Consider the following 16,236-nt stretch of genomic DNA (forward strand, 5'->3'; position numbering starts at 1 on the left):
GAACAAGAATCATCAAATCATAAAATTCCGACAGTACAGATATAGGTCATCTGGCCCAGTGAGTCTACACTGACTCTCCGAAGATGATCCCACCCAGACCCAGACCCCCACCCTATTCCTATAATCATCCATTTCCCATGGCCAATCCATCTAACCTGCTCATCCTTTTACACCATGGGGCAATTTAGCATAGTCAATCCACCTAAACTGCACATCCCTTTAAACCATGGGGCAATTTAGTATGGAGAAAGTGAGGACTGCAGATGCTGGAGATCAGAGCTGAAAAATGTGTTGCTGGAAAAGTGCAGCAGGTCAGGCAGCATCAAAGGAGCAGGAGAATCGACATTTTGGGCATATGCCCTTCTTCAGGATGGCCAATCCATCTAACCTGCACAACCCTTTATACCATGGGGCAATTTACCATGTCAATCCACCCTAACCTGCACATCCCTGGACACTATGGGGCAATTTAGCATGGCCAATCCAACCTAACCTGCACACCCCTTTAAACCATGGGGCAATTTAGCATGGCCAACCCACCTAACCCACACATCTTTGAACTGTAGGAGGAAACCGGAGTACCCGAAGGAAGCCCATGCAGACACGGAGAGAACGTGTGAACTCCACACAGTCACCCAAGGCAGTTAAATGCATCCTGTAAATTGGATAAATTAAAGTCAAATGATTATAAATGGGGGCATCATTGGATGCTGACTTGCGAAGGTATGAAGAGACATCTATTGACATTGTTAGCAGTTTGCAGGGTTCAGTGTTACTCATATGTCATGCCTCACTCTGCAAATGTATCTAAAACTAAGTGAAGATTGATTTCCGACCTCTCCTTTCACCAACTGGCTGTCAGAGGTTTAACTGTTACCACCACCAGAGCAGTCAAATCTCCGTGGCATCTTACTCCAGAAAAACACAGTGGGACTGCACTGAAAAAAAAACCCATCAGTGGCAGATTACTTGGCACAGGTCCGTGTTGATAAGCTAAGTGAAACAGTAAGGTTAAGAAATTGTTTTAAATTGCTGCAACAAATCTTGCGTGAAGGTTCTTTGAACTCGCTGAAGGAAGCTGAGCAGGCCTTAGCAACCCTGGATACCCATTTTCTATGGGTGAGTCAATGACTAAATGAAATATAAATGTAAGCACTGTGCGATTGCATCTTTGGGACTTGCACTTTCTGCCTGTTTATTAGCATACCTAAATAGTAAATGATCCCCAGTGTCACACCAGAGGACAGTTGGCATTGGAAAAGGGAAAAGCTGAACATAGTACATTTATTCAAACTACTGAAAATTTCAAATGTGGTAAATTATAAGACTTGTTTTAATTTTACAAGAACACAATACAAAAGTGATCACACTCACAGCTCTGACTGCTCTTCATTTGATGTTTCTTAATGATAGGTTATCAGATCAGCCATTTTTGTCATTGTGATCATAATCCACAGTTTCTCATCAAGTATGTTGTAAGATATTTTACAATTTAAAGTTAGCAGTTAATGACTTATATACATATACATATATATAAAATATATACATTTATGTTACCAATGCCTATTTGCTGTCTGTCTTGGTCTGATTCAAAGCATTGCACTATTTTAATTCATACAGTCTGAATGTAACCAAAACAATGAGGTTTGACCTTCAGCCAACAGTTTAGCAACAGGAACATGAAACTGGCATGAACAAACATGTACGCATGGTTCCAATTTGGATATGGCTAATGCCTGCAGCAATGGTTTGAACTGCTGTGCAGATGTTTTTGTCTGCATTGTAGCATGGTTCTGTGGAATTGTTCAGATATACTGAATATATTGTGATGATTGCTTCACTGAAGCCGATCTCAGCTCATAGAGTGATAGAATTCCAACAATGTGGAAACATGTAATTCGGCCCAACAAGTCCACACCAAATCTCCAAAGAGCATCCCACCCAGACTCACCATTCCCCACCCCACCCCCACCCTCAAACCCTTCATTTCCCATGGCTAATCCACCTAACCTACACGTCCCGGGACGTTATGGGAAATTTAGCATGACCAATCTACCCTAACCTGCATGTCTTTGGATTGTGGGAGGAAACCGGAGCACCCAGAGGAAACCCATGCAGACACAGGGAGAATGTGCAAACTCCACACAGACAGTCACCCAGAGTTGGAATTTGAACCCGAGTCCCTGGCGCTGTGAGGCAGCAGTGCAAGCCACTGTGTGTGTTTGTGTTGTGAATCCTCCCAGACTTTTCTTCCATCCCCACCCCCTCACCGCACTCCTTGCCTTGTTTCAGAATATGAATGGAGACTTGCAGCCCAGCGCTGATCTAGTTGAACTGAAGCACCAGGGATCAAACTCAAGCACTGTATAAAGATAACCCACTTATAGCGAATATTTCATTCCAGCAACTATGCAGGGTGCCATAGATAAAATAATTCATTTGTAAAAGCAGTTGATATTACATTATCTTTAAAAAGGGGGCTGGAGATGAACAACCAATTCAGCACAAAGGTTTGCAGGTTATACATTCAGGCACTGTGCTTCATTGAGTAACTGATGGTGTGTAGGCTTCACACTGAAATAGCATCTGGTTCTTGTACAGCACCATAGATAGTAATTTTCGAATAACATCTTCATGTTTCTACTTTACTAACCCCAAGGCTAGGGAGAAGTCTCACATGGTCTTCTTAGTAGTTTTTGAATGCTCAAATATGCTGCTTTATTATCCCACATCATGATGCATAAGAGCTAATTTAATCGACATTTAAACTTTAAGTGTTTGCAGTTCCAATTCTATAATTTAATCTGAAGTATTATTTGGAATAGAACCATATGACTATATTCAGATCAAAACGACATTAAATTCATTCTGAGGGAAGCAACGAACTATTGTAAGTGTTGGGCCTTCCGCAATTACATGGGGAGGTGTACTGGGGTGGGAAGGTGTTTTGTAATGTGGGAAGAGTGGACAAGAATTTTGTGAAGAGAGCAGTCCCTACAACATGCTGTCAGGAGACTGGAGGTGGTAACATCTAAATGTAATATTAGTGGAAATGTACTCAGATTGAAATAGAATTAGTTCGTGATGATGCAAATTGTACTTTCAGAAAGAGCAGATGCAATAAAACAAAAAAAATCACTTTAATATTTTTTCAACATCTGTTCCTCAGTCAGATCAGTTGATTTCAGCTGGTAATGCTCATTCCTATTAATACTCAAATGCAGCTGTCAGTCCAAACTACAATTGACGTTTGGCTTTTGGTCAGCATTCCAATGTGGCTGTTAGCGTACCTGAGGTATTGCGCTGTTAAACAGTGTCAGAAAATAAAATCAACCTGATCACAGTGTAATTAAGACGCAGTTTTGAAGGGGTTTTGAGGTACGTATACAAGCACCAGACCCACATGACAATTATCAGTTTTGGGAATCAAGAACAGGTCAGTAAGTCTGTGCACCAGTTCTGCACAAATGGTTACCTCAGGTTTATAATTTCCCCAAAAACTTTAAAACAAACATACTATTACTTGTGATAGTTTGTGTATGAAGCAGCAACTGAGTATTGTTTCTATATGTCTCTCTTCATCAAAGTCAGGTTAACATCCCATGGCATTCCGTGGTTCAATATGAAATGCAAAACAATAATCAAAGAATGATGAATAATTGCTGAATTAGATAGATAGATAGATAGATAGATAGATAGATAGATAGATAGATAGATAGATAGATAGATAGATAGATAGATAGATAGATAGATAGATAGATAGATAGAAATTTGTTGTTACTTGTATTTGTGAAAATGCAGTAAAATGTGTATAAGTCTCCACAAAAGCAGTTCCTAAAGAAGGGCTTATGCCCGAAATGTCGATTCTCCTGTTCCTTGGATGCTGCCTGACCTGCTGCGCTTTTCCAGCAACACATGTTTCAGCTCTGATCTCCAGCATCTGCAGTCCTCACTTCCTCCACAAAAGCAGTGCTGTTTAATTGCAGAAATTATACATATATAAAATAAGACAAAGTTAAGACAAATATCATTCTTGTGTTCATTCCACATCCTCTTGGTTTCATGAACCGCCAAATGCCCAAGACCAGGGCCTCTCGAAACTGTCAAGGACTGGATCCTGCAAAACATTGCCGAGAGGTTAGGCCTCTTGAAACTACCAAGGACCTGTTGAAACTGCTGAGGACTGGGGGTTTGTCGAAACTGTTGAGGACCGGGGGTTGTTGAAACTGTTGAGGACCGGGGGTTGTGAAACTGTTGAGGACCGGGGGCTTGTCGAAACTGCGGATGACCGGGGGCTTGTTGAAACTGCCAAGGACCAGGGGCTGTTGAAACTGTTGAGGACCGGGGGCTTGTCAAAACTGTTGAGGACGAATCGAAACTGCTGCACCTCAGCTGCAGAAAGAAGAAAAGATAAATTTGATATAAAAGGTCAAATTAAGAAATGATAGTTAAAAAAAAGAAATAACGTAAAGGAAAAATTTACGGGTGGAACAGTGGACAGTGGTTAGCACTGCTGCCTCACAGCGCCAAGGACCTGGGTTCGATTCCAGCCTTGGCCAACTGTCTGTGTGGAGTTTGCACATTCTCCCTGTGTCTGCGTGGATTTCCTCCGGGTGCTCCGGTTTCCTCCCACAGTCCAAAGATGTGCAGATCAGGTGAATTGGCCATGCTAAATTACCATAGTGTTAGGTGCATTATTCAGAGGGAAGTGGATCTGGGTGGGTTACTCTTCGGAGGGTCGGTGTGGACTTGTTGGGCCGAAGGGCCACTCGGTAGGGAATCAAATCTAAAAATGTGGCCAATCAGCCAGAAGAGAGGGGAAAGGCCAGGAACCTGAGCATTCCCTAACCTTCCGTCTCTGTCATCTCGCTCTGAATTAAATAACAAGCCGTTGACCTTTGTGGATGTGAAATAGCATGGTTACATCATGATTGCTTCCAATCTCTATGAGATGGAACACAACAACAACCACAACTCAAGTTGTCAGAATCTTGTAGGATCATGTGTCCCACCCGTGGAACAGGAGGTGCGCAGGAATTCAGTCCGCTGGTGGGATAGCTGACTGGGATGGACAGTCAATTAAATTTTCATGGTCAAGGTATCTAACCCATCATGCAGCTGGGATGGACAGGAAATGGTCAACCTTATAATTACCTCAGGGGGTTAATGGTCTACACATTGTATTTAAAGGAGACTTATTCCCTGCCACCCAGCAACATCAACCTCACTGTGTCAATAGACACCTCAAAACCACTGCTTTTGTTAACCAGCAATGTCACTGTGTGAACAGACAACTTGAAACTACTGTTGAATGTTTGATCATTCCCCAAATACTCCTCCACATCCATCACTCAGCCCAACAGAAAAACTCAACTACTGCTGCCAAGGCTTATATTTCACACACCCCCAGATAGTTACAACTGCTGCTGCCTCATGCTATTCTGGTGTGACACCTCCCATCCTCCTCCAGTTTTTCTGGGAAATACAGGATGGCCTGTTTCCCACTGATGGTAGTAGGAAGCTCTCCCTCCTGGCCTGAGAATTTCTGACCAACGAGAACACCATGCCCTGTTCTCCATCAATCTAGCCCAGACATCTTCAATCCCAACCTATACATCTGGGAGCTTTGTGTGTTGTCACAGCTATGTCCTCTGTAATCATCAGGTAAGGAGGAGTGAATTGACTCCCCTCCTGTTAGCCCCACATTTTGCCTCAACAAAACATGTAATTATTTTCAATATACAGTTAAACGTCACTCCAATTAAAATGCAGCACCAATCAAAATTAAAGAGCAAATTGCAAGGCTTTCTTAAATGAAGGAAAGACAAATATTCTAATCCTGGGGAAAAAGAAAATTAAAATGCGACACACACAAACATAGGTGTAAAGTTTGAAAAGAGGAGATTAACTGGTACAATAGGGAGTTAATACTATGCACGGTGGCTCAGTGGCTAGCACTGCTGCCTCACAGCGCCAGGGACGCAGGTTCGATTCCAGCCTCGAGTGAGTGTGTGGAGTTTGCACATTCTCCCTGTGTCTGTGTGGGTTTCCTTTGGGTGCTCTTGTTTCTTCCCAAAGTCCAAAGATGTGCAAGTTAGGTAAATTGACCAGGCTAAATTGCCCATAGTGTTCAGAGAGAGAGGGAGAGCAAGTCCCAACTTATTTAGTCTTCAGAGCTGAGTAATCGGAGATGCTTCAGAATCCCTACAGTATGGAAAGAGGCCATTTGGCACATCAAGTTCTGCATCAACTCTCCGAGGAGCATCCCACCCTATCCCACATTTCCCATAGCTAACCCACCCAGCCTGCACAACCCTGGATGTTGTGGGCAATTTGTCTGGACAATCCACCCCAACCTGCACATCTTTGGATTGTGGGAGGAAACTGGAGCACCCAGAGGAAATCCATTCAGACACGGGGAGAATGTGCAAACTTCACACAGACAGTCACCTGAGGCTGAAATCGAACCCAGGTCCCTGGGACTGTGAGGCAGACGTGCTAATCACTGAGACACCCATTTTCACTTCAGTCCTCAGTCATTTTAGGAACAGATGGAGCTTTGCTTTCATAGCCTGGGCAGCTGTCTGGCAGAAAAGAGTGTGAGAAAGTGAGGACAGCAGATGCTAGAGATCAGAGTCGAGAAGTGTGGTGCTGGAAAAGCACAGCAGGTCAGGCAGCCTCCGAGGAGCTGGAAAGTCGAGGTTTTGAGCATAAGCTCTTTAACAGAAAAGAGTGGCAATCTGCTAGAGAATGTGCTTAAACTTCAATGGAATGGAAAGGGGCTGAGACCTACCATAAGGCTGCGATCTGGTCTGGCAGATGCCTCCCCAGATGCGAAGGTTTCTTTTAATACACACAAGTGAGACTTCAAGAGTGGAGCCGACCTTACTCAACAACAAATCCAGTTTTTATAGAGCACACCAAAATGCAATGAATCAGCCCATTTGCTTCAAAAGAGCTTTATGATGTCACGGAAGGGAATATAAGGGCAGGGAGTTAGCTTTTAAAGAGCCTTTTATAAAGTGGATAAGGAGTCAGAGAGATTAAGGGAGAGGATTCCAGACCCTTGCACCAATGCAACTGAAGATCTGGCCACTAATGGTGCGACATCGTGGAGGTGATGGTCCAGTGGCATTATTACTTTCCAAATCTTACACAATCTGGGTTTGAATCGCACTAAGATGATGGTGGAATTTGAATTCAATACAAAACAAAACCTGGAATAATGACCATTGTCGATTTTCGGAAAAACCCACCTGGTTCACGAACATCCTTGAGAGAAGGAAATTGCCATTCCTTATCTGGTCTGGCCTACATGTGACTGCAGGCTAACAATGTATGATTCACTCTTAACTACCCTCTCTGGGCAGGGAGGGATAGGTAACAACCACTGGCCTGGCCAATCAGGTCCACATCCCATGAATAAATAGCTAAAACCATGTAAATTAATGTGATGTGGAGGTGCTGGTGTTGGACAAGGGTGGAAAAAGTCAGAAGTCGAGAGTGTGGTGCTGGAAAAGCACAGCAGGTCAGGCAGCATCCGAGGATGAGGAGAATCGATGTTTCGGTCATAAGCCCTTCATCAGGTGGAAATGTCGATTTTCCTGCTCCTCAGATGCTGCCTGACCTGCTGTGCTTTTCCAGTACCATACTCTCGACTCTAATCTCAAGTATTTGCAGTCCTCACTTTTGCAAAGTCAGAAGTCACACTGACTTCACTTGACGAGGGAGGAGCGCTCCAAAAGCTTGTGATTTCAAATAAACCCGATGTTGTGTGACTTCTGACTATGTAAATTAATAGCCATTCTTAACACATTCTTTCAGATTATGGTGTGTGAAAGAAAAACGTAAATAAAGAACTGGTAGGGATGTTTACTATCCTTTTTTTCTACAACAGCCAACACAGTTACTCAGTCCCTGTCTGCAGTGTTTCGACACAAACCACGCAGTGTCAAAACGTGTGGTGCTGGAAAAGCACAGCAGGTCAGGCAGCATCTGAGGAGCAGGAGAGTCGACGTTTCAGGCATAAGCCCTTCATCCAGGCCCGAGACATCAACTCTCCTGCTTCTTGGATGCTGCCTGACTTGCTATGCTTTCCAGTGCCACACTTTTTGACTCTGATCTCCAGCATCTGCGGTCCTCACTTTCTCCACATACCATACAGTAAAGACTAGTGACAAACTGAACAGGTTTCTGTACAAACTCAGCAATGAAGTGTGGGGTAATTGGTAAAATTCGAAGATGCCCACTTTTGTCCCGTTTGACACAAAATTGAAATCCTTTGGCTGAACATGTTTTCAGTAAGCTCTCATGCAGAAATAAATTTAAATAGGTGCATTTACCAATGCACTGAAATAGTCCAAAGAAAAAATTAAATACACTGATAAAAGAAAATAAAAATTAAGACTGTGGAGTCAGTCAATAATTGCCAACATGTGTAGAAACCTGCTTTAAATGAGGAGAACTGAATTTCTAACAATCAACAAAATAAAATCACTAGTTTCTGACGACTGATTATTCAAACCCTATAATCCAGGTAATGTATCTCCTTTCAGTTTGATGCAACGTGAAACTGGTTAGTCATCATGCTATGCTCCCACCTAACACATTTCATTCTGCCTCCCCATCTTGGGATAAACATCTGCCCCCTCATGAATATAGATAGAAACTAGTTCCTGTGAGATATACTTGGGTGTAATCAGTCTGTCATTTCAAAGTGGAATAAAATGACAATTTCATTGTACATACACCATAGTGCCAGCTGTTATGCACAAATGCTGACACCAGTAGGAAACACGACCCATAGATAACTGCATTTCAATAATCTATAATGCATATTTATTTCCCAAGCACATTTCACTTTAGGAACAAAACAAGACTTTCAATTATTCCATATTTATACAATATTAACATCTCCATGTAAAATTCGAAGTCACTTGTTGCTGATAAAACATGGAACAATCACTCTAATGGGCAGGTAATCATTGCTAAGTTTTATTTGGAAAGATCAAAGTGTTTTATTCCTTTTCACTTTGCACCAATAGTTTTATAATATTGATAGGTATTTTCCGTCCTCACTCCAAACTTCTCACGCAATTAGAATTAGCCATAGAGATGTACAGTACAGAAACAGACCCTTCAGTCCAATTCGTCCATGCCAACCAGATATCCTAAATTAATCTCGTCCCATTTGCCAACACCCGGCCCATATCCCTGTAAACCCTTCCTATTCATATACCATCCCGATGCCTTTTAAATGATGCCATTGTACCATCCTCCACCACTTCCTCTGGCAGTTCATTCCATACACGTACCACCCTCTGTGTGAAAAAGCTGCCTCGGAGCTCCCTTTTAAATCTTTCCCCTCTCACCTTAAACCTATGCCCTCTAGCTTTGGACCTTGGGGAAAAGAACTTGACTATTCACCCTATCCGTGCCCCTCATGATTTTATAAACTTCTACAAGGTCACCCCTTAGCCTCCAACATTTCTGGGAAAGTAACCCCGGCCTGTTCAGCCTCTCCCTATAGATCTAAACCTGGCAACATCCTTGTAAATCTTTTCTGTACCCCTTCAAGTTTCACAAAATCTATCCTATAGCAGGGAGAGCAGAATTAGTTTCTATTTTAATGTAACTGTGAAAGCTTGTGAAAAGTGCCTATATGGCTTTTAGCCTAATTGAAACATTAAGACAAACAGTTGCAAATTATCACTTTGTGGCAAGGTTTTCCTGTGTACAATACTGTAAAGACATCAATCATGCAGTCACACAGACCATTTTCTGAGGAACTGGGAAACCACTAACTAAAAGTTTACTACTTAGCACGTTCATGCCCCCATCAGTTTTTCTCTTTTGTTTTAAACTCTGAACCCTCTACTCCCACAGCAGTGGCTAGTACTGCTGCCTCACAGCGCCAGGACCCCAGGTTCGATTCCACCCTCGGGTGACTGATTGTGTGGAATTTGCACATTCTCCCACATGTCTGTGTGGGTTTCCTCCGGGTGCTCCTGTTTCCTCCCACAGTCCAAAGATGTGCAGGTCAGGTGAACAGGCCATGCTGAATTGTCCATAGTTGTTCGGTGCATTAGTCAGAGGGGGGGGGGGGGGCGGGTTACTCTTCGGAGGGTCGGTGTGGACTTGTTGGACTGAAAGGCCTGTTTCCACACTGTAGGGAATCTAATCTCTAATCTAATCCCAGCCTCAGTAGTGATGTAAGCAAAGAGCCCACTGCTAACTCCTCAGCTGGTCACTACCATATGTAAATCTGGATGTGACCAATTCACCAAATGAGACAGAGTCATTATCCAGTTGGGGACCTCCTGAATTATGCAGAGTTATTGATGAACAAAAGTATCTGCCGCTTATTAACAATTCAAGGAAAGACTGACTGACCATATCTGTCAAGAAAGTAGTCAAGAATACATGGAAAGTCTGACCATTAGACAAATAATACAAATGTTGTAGATTAGATTTAGGTTTTGATTTTATTGTCATGTGTATGCAAGTGAAAAATGCATAATGTCACACATGGCACCATTTGAGGAACCTCGGTGCAAAACCCTTAGATACTAAGTAGAAAAAGAAACCAAGTTTAAAAAGTTAAGCATTACTTTCATAAAATAAGTTGAAAAAATAACGAAATGAGGTTTGAGTTAACACTAAAGTCATGGGGGCTATTTTGCTTGCAGATAGCAATTGATAGCAGGAATTCAAAGTTTATTTAAGTAAACAGAATATTAACTCAGGCACTTGCCCCCTGAATCACGCTGAGAGAAATATCAAAAGGGTGATCAGGGTGGGAGATATGATCGATTTCTTTTCCAGATGCACTCATTCTGAGTTTCACGATTGTGTCCTGGATCTTACCCCAGCCGAACCTGCATCAATCAGGGATCTAACAGACCATGCCCCTTCATTTTGTGTCTTTGCAACGTACCAAACAGCATAACTGGACGCAAAGCCAGAGGAAGTAATGGGCACACAGTTAGTCTCTACCAAACCAGCAGAAATCTGGAGGAAGTGGTCTGTAACCCGCTGTTGAGAGTTTTAACCAAAATTAGTATGAAGAGGAAGGAAAAGGTGCAATCCCACAACCAGCAGAGTCCTTTGTGCTGATCATAACCTCACTAAACTTGAACTGGTTGCTTGAGTAAGGCAGCTGCTCTGACTTTCCTTTCAGGAACAGGTAGTGGGATGTGGAGGCAAGTGTTTGTTTTATCTCTTTAACTTGCGTTATAAGCAGATAGGCTCCTCCAGACGTAAAAGGGAAATTTCAGACATCCTTGTTGTGAGGCTCATTGTATGCGATAATCCTGGCAAACCTCTCCGGAATCCAACTCTGCCACCCACCTTGCATTGGCCAGTGGCTGTGGGCCCTGCAATTTTCTTCTGCACCCTAATCGGGCCAGGACGGGAGTTAAGGAACAAGATATTAATACGAACTAAACGTTTAAACAGCCCAAGCCTCATCTCTGAACTAGAATCAAGGTCCAACAGCAGGTCCTTCAGCCCACACCAAGCTTCCAAATAGCATCTCAGTCAGGCGCACTCCCCTACCCCTGTACTTCCACCCTAACCTGCACATCGCTGTGACACTATGGGATAATTTAGCAGGGTCAATCCACCCTCACCTGCACATCCTTGGACACTATGGGGCAATTCAGCATGGCCAATCCACCCTCACCTGCACATCCTTGGACACTATGGGGCAATTCAGCATGGCCAATCCACTCTCACCTACACATCCTTGGACACTATGGGGCAATTCAGCATGGCCAATCCACTCTCACCTGCACATCCTTGGACACTATGGGGCAATTCAGCATGGCCAATCCATCCTCACCTGCACATCCTTGGGCACTATAGGGCAATTCAGCATGGCCAATCCACTCTAACCTGCACATCCTTGAACACTATGGGGCAATTCAGCATGGCCAATCCACTCTTACCTGCACATCCTTGGACACTATGGGGCAATTCAGCATGGCCAATCCACCCTCACCTGCACATCTTTAGATTGTGGGAGGAAGTCAGAGTACACTGAGGAAACCCACACAAACAGAGGGAGAATTGCAAACTCCACACAGACAGTCGCCTGAGGCTGGAATCGAACCCAAGTCCCTGGCACTGTGAGGCAGCAGTGCTGACCACTGAGCCACCATGCTGCTCCCAGCAATTAGTTGCTCTTAACCCCACAGAGCTAAAATTAGGAGCAAGAAAGAGAATTTTAAACTGTCATTACGAAACAATATGTTGGGGTCAACAGAAAAGTTTGAACGAAGCAGAGAAAGAAAGTGAAGAAAATATAGTTCTGGTGTGTTAATATTTTTGATAGCGTGCTTCAGTTTATATTAAGTAGGCAAGCTGTGAAACTGTGACCAACTTCCAACCCAAATACACACATAATTGTGCAAGCCATATATTCCACAGTTGTAACTTGATCATGAACTAGGAAACTTACATGTGGGAAATCACCTGTGCCACCAATTTCCAAAGAGTTATTCCTGCGTTGGTGTGACAGCTTCAGTCCCCCAGTCAAGGACAGACTCTGTCAATGAATGATTAGTTTTTGAAGGACTCCAATAGATGAATCTCAAATCAGAATTTAAAAAAAATTCTTTTGAAAGCCGTGATTGAATCTCCTTACACCACCCTTTCAGGCAATGTGTTCCAGATCTTAACCAGTCATAGCAGCCTGACCTTAAAGTGCATTACCATTTCATGCTGGTAACATTATTGTGCAGTAGACCAACATCCATGTGCTACTAGGATCCAAACTTGCATCTCTTTCGTATAAATATCAACCCTTTCCTAGTTATCTCCAATACTGAGGAACGGTTACAGGACCCGCAATATTAAATCTGCTTTCTCTCCACAGGTGCCGCCAGATCTGCAGAGATTTTCCAGCAATTTCTGTTTCTGTTCCTGATTTTCAGCATCTGCAGTTTCTTCAGTTTTTGTTTTGTTAAATTCTTCCCTTAACTGCTCAGAACTCCCCTTTTTAAGGACAGACAAAACTTGTTCGGACTTCAATCAGTCTTCTTTGAATTGCCAAAAACCTTCTGAACTAAATTCGAAAAGCAACGTGATCATCCTAGGGTAATGACATAATGCATACTTTCTCCAGTTGAAAACTGCCACTACAGAAACACACACTCCAAATCATGGTTCTATAAAGACAGACCTAGTTAATGCTTAAACTCCTTAACATCCATTTACCATAGGATTCAAGCTTCCATCTAAACTCTAAAAAAAAGTATGAAGTATAAATAAATTACACATCTGTCACCACAGTGTCTTTACAAGTGATGAGGTAGGAGTTTTCCTAACATAGCAAGATTGAAAGCATGTGCTAAGTTGTGACCGGAGAACCTTTCTATGTTGTGATGTTAATGACTTAGAAGACCAACTCCAAAGCTCATAGACTGTATGAACCAAATTAGCAAACATTTCTGTAGAATGAGTTTTGAGGATGTACTTGGGACAATTTCTTATACCAACGTGTTCAGGAATCTGTTTTTGGGACAAGCTGTTTTTGACCAGATAATGTCAAAACTCCAATTGGGAGGATGACATTTAAACCGATCACTATAACTAGATTAGATTACTTTACAGTGTGGAAACAGGCCCTTCGACCCAACAAGTCCACACCGACTCGCCAAAGCGCAAACCACCCATACCCCCACACTTACTCCTTACCCAACACTACAGACAATTTAGCATGGCCAACTCACCTGACCTGCACATCTTTGGACTGTGGGAGGAAACCGGAGTACCCGGAGGAAACCCACGCAGACGTGGGGAGAATGTGCAAACTCCACACAGTCAGTCACCTGAGGCGGGAATTGAACCCGGGTCTCTGGTGCTGTGAGGCAGCAGTGCTAACCACTGTGCCACCGTGCTGCCCAAAAGAGAAAATAAAAAGGAATATTAATGGTACTCAAAGCTGAAAACTCCCCTACATCTGATGGTCTGTAATCTCAGGTCATCGAGTCACAACGTCATAGAGATCTATGGCATGGAAACAGGCCATTCAGCCCAACTTGCTCATGTCGCCCAGTTTACACAATTAATCTAGTCCCATTTGCCTGTAATTGATCCATATCCCTCCATTCCTATCCCATTCAGGTACCTGTCCAAATGTTCCTTACTCATTTCCACCACTATCTCTGGCTTGCCCGTTCCAGACTCTCACCACCTTCTGTGTGAAAACATTGCCTGTCTGGACCCTTTTGGATCTCTCCCCACTTGCCTTAAGCCTATGCCCTGTACTTTTAGACTCCCCTACATGGGGAAAAGCTGTTATCCCATAGTTGCTAAGGCACCACCATCCCCTCCCCACCTCACGTTCATCCAGGGCCCCAAACAGTGCTTCCAGGTGAGACAGAGGTTCACATGTCTCTCCTCCAACCTAGTTTACTGCTTCAGGTGCTCCCAATGTGGTCTTCTCTACATTGAGGAGACCAAACTTAAACTTAGGGAACAGTTCACCGAGCATCTCAGCCGGACACACAGGGGCCGACCAGACCTTCCAGTCACCGCCCATTTTAATTCCCCTTACCGACATGGCCATTCCCGGCCTCCTCCATTGCCACAATGATCCACACCGCAAAGTGGAGGAACAACACCTCATCTTCCGCCTGGGCAGCCTACAATCTGGAGGACTCAACATTGAGTTCTCCAATTTTAAGTAACTCTCTCCCCATCCCCCGACCCCCTTCCCAGCCCCTCCCCCTCCCTTTGACTTCTCCCTGCCACTAACCGGATTCATTCCTCCCATTGACCAACCAGGCTGTACCCTCTACCTGTCTTCACCTATCCCCACCTCACCACCCTGCCTCCGCCACCCCCTTTATCTGCAGCTCCCCCCGCACCCATCCCCAGTCTTGAAGAAGGGTTACATCTGAAACGTCGGCTTCTCCACCTCCTGATGCTGCCTGGATTGCTGGGTTCTTCCAGCCTCCTGCCTGTCCACTTTGGATTCAAACGTCTGCACTTTTTTCATTGTCTCCAGCAGATGGAATGATGCCAATCAACCCAAACCTCTTCACAAGCATGGGAGTGTTTCTTAGGCAGTTAACATGCCTGTGAAGAAAGTATTTTGTTTCAGAGCTGATTGTGTCACATTAGTAAAGTTGGATATCGACTGCAATACAAAAGCAATCAAGTGAAACCAACCAAAATGGTTCAACTCTGATAATATTTTAATGAATAAACAGAATTAAAGGTTAATGCAGAGAACTGCATGCATTACAATGTACTTTACCTTGAATAATCTCATAGTATATGGGTAAACATGACAGGAATTAACTTCCATTTAATATGAATGCTGAAATTCGGATCAAATGCAATAAATTAATTACAAAAATATTTGGTATTTTTCCCCTCTTTGCCTGTCACAGGTTGGGAGCCCAGGGCACAAGTTACACAAAAAAAAAACAGCCTCACTGTGAATAACTTGGAGTGCCCATCCCATTGAAAGTGACATTTATTGTCCATGCCCAACACCCAAGATATTCTGAAAACTAACTTTTGTACAAAATGTTTGTAAATATTATCAAAGGAAGGCTGCATCTGCCACAGTAAAGATGGCAAGGGTGTCCTATCATCAAGTAATGTTTTACTTTTCATTTCTCTATGCTAGTGCCAACAGCAAAACTAATGGGTTTTTTTCATTCATTCACAGGATGCGGGTGTTGCATTGGGTTTACTGCCCATTTCTCTTGAGAAGATGAAGGCAATAAACTGACTTCTTAAACTGTTACGGTCCTTGAAATGCAGATATACCCACAGTGCTCTTCGGAAAGAAGTTCCAAAATCTTTGACTCAGCTACAGTGAAGGAACAGCAACGTAGTTCCAAGTCAGGATGTGGTGTGTGGCTTGGAGGGGAACTTGCAGGTAGTCTGTTCCCATGCATCTACTGCCCTTCTCCTTCAAAGTGGTAGAGGTTGCAGACTTGGAAGGGCTGTTTCTTTTGAGAAAGATGATACCTCGGCTTTAAAGAAAAACACTTCTTGTGGCATGCTCAGGCAGTGACACCCATCCTGTTTTTGCATTCACTTCCATTAGATAATCTCAGAAACTGTGCTGTCAGACAATACACTTTTTTTTAACACTCTGCTGTCTATCTAACCATTTACCCTCGATTTCAGTAATTCATTGAAACTTACTTTCTGGAATATTATTTGCCAATCAGTTAACAAATGTAACCAGTTAAACCATAAGGCCATAAGACA

The sequence above is a fragment of the Chiloscyllium plagiosum genome, chromosome 14 (assembly GCF_004010195.1).
Source record: "Chiloscyllium plagiosum isolate BGI_BamShark_2017 chromosome 14, ASM401019v2, whole genome shotgun sequence".
In the NCBI taxonomy this organism is placed as follows: Eukaryota; Metazoa; Chordata; class Chondrichthyes; order Orectolobiformes; family Hemiscylliidae; genus Chiloscyllium; species Chiloscyllium plagiosum.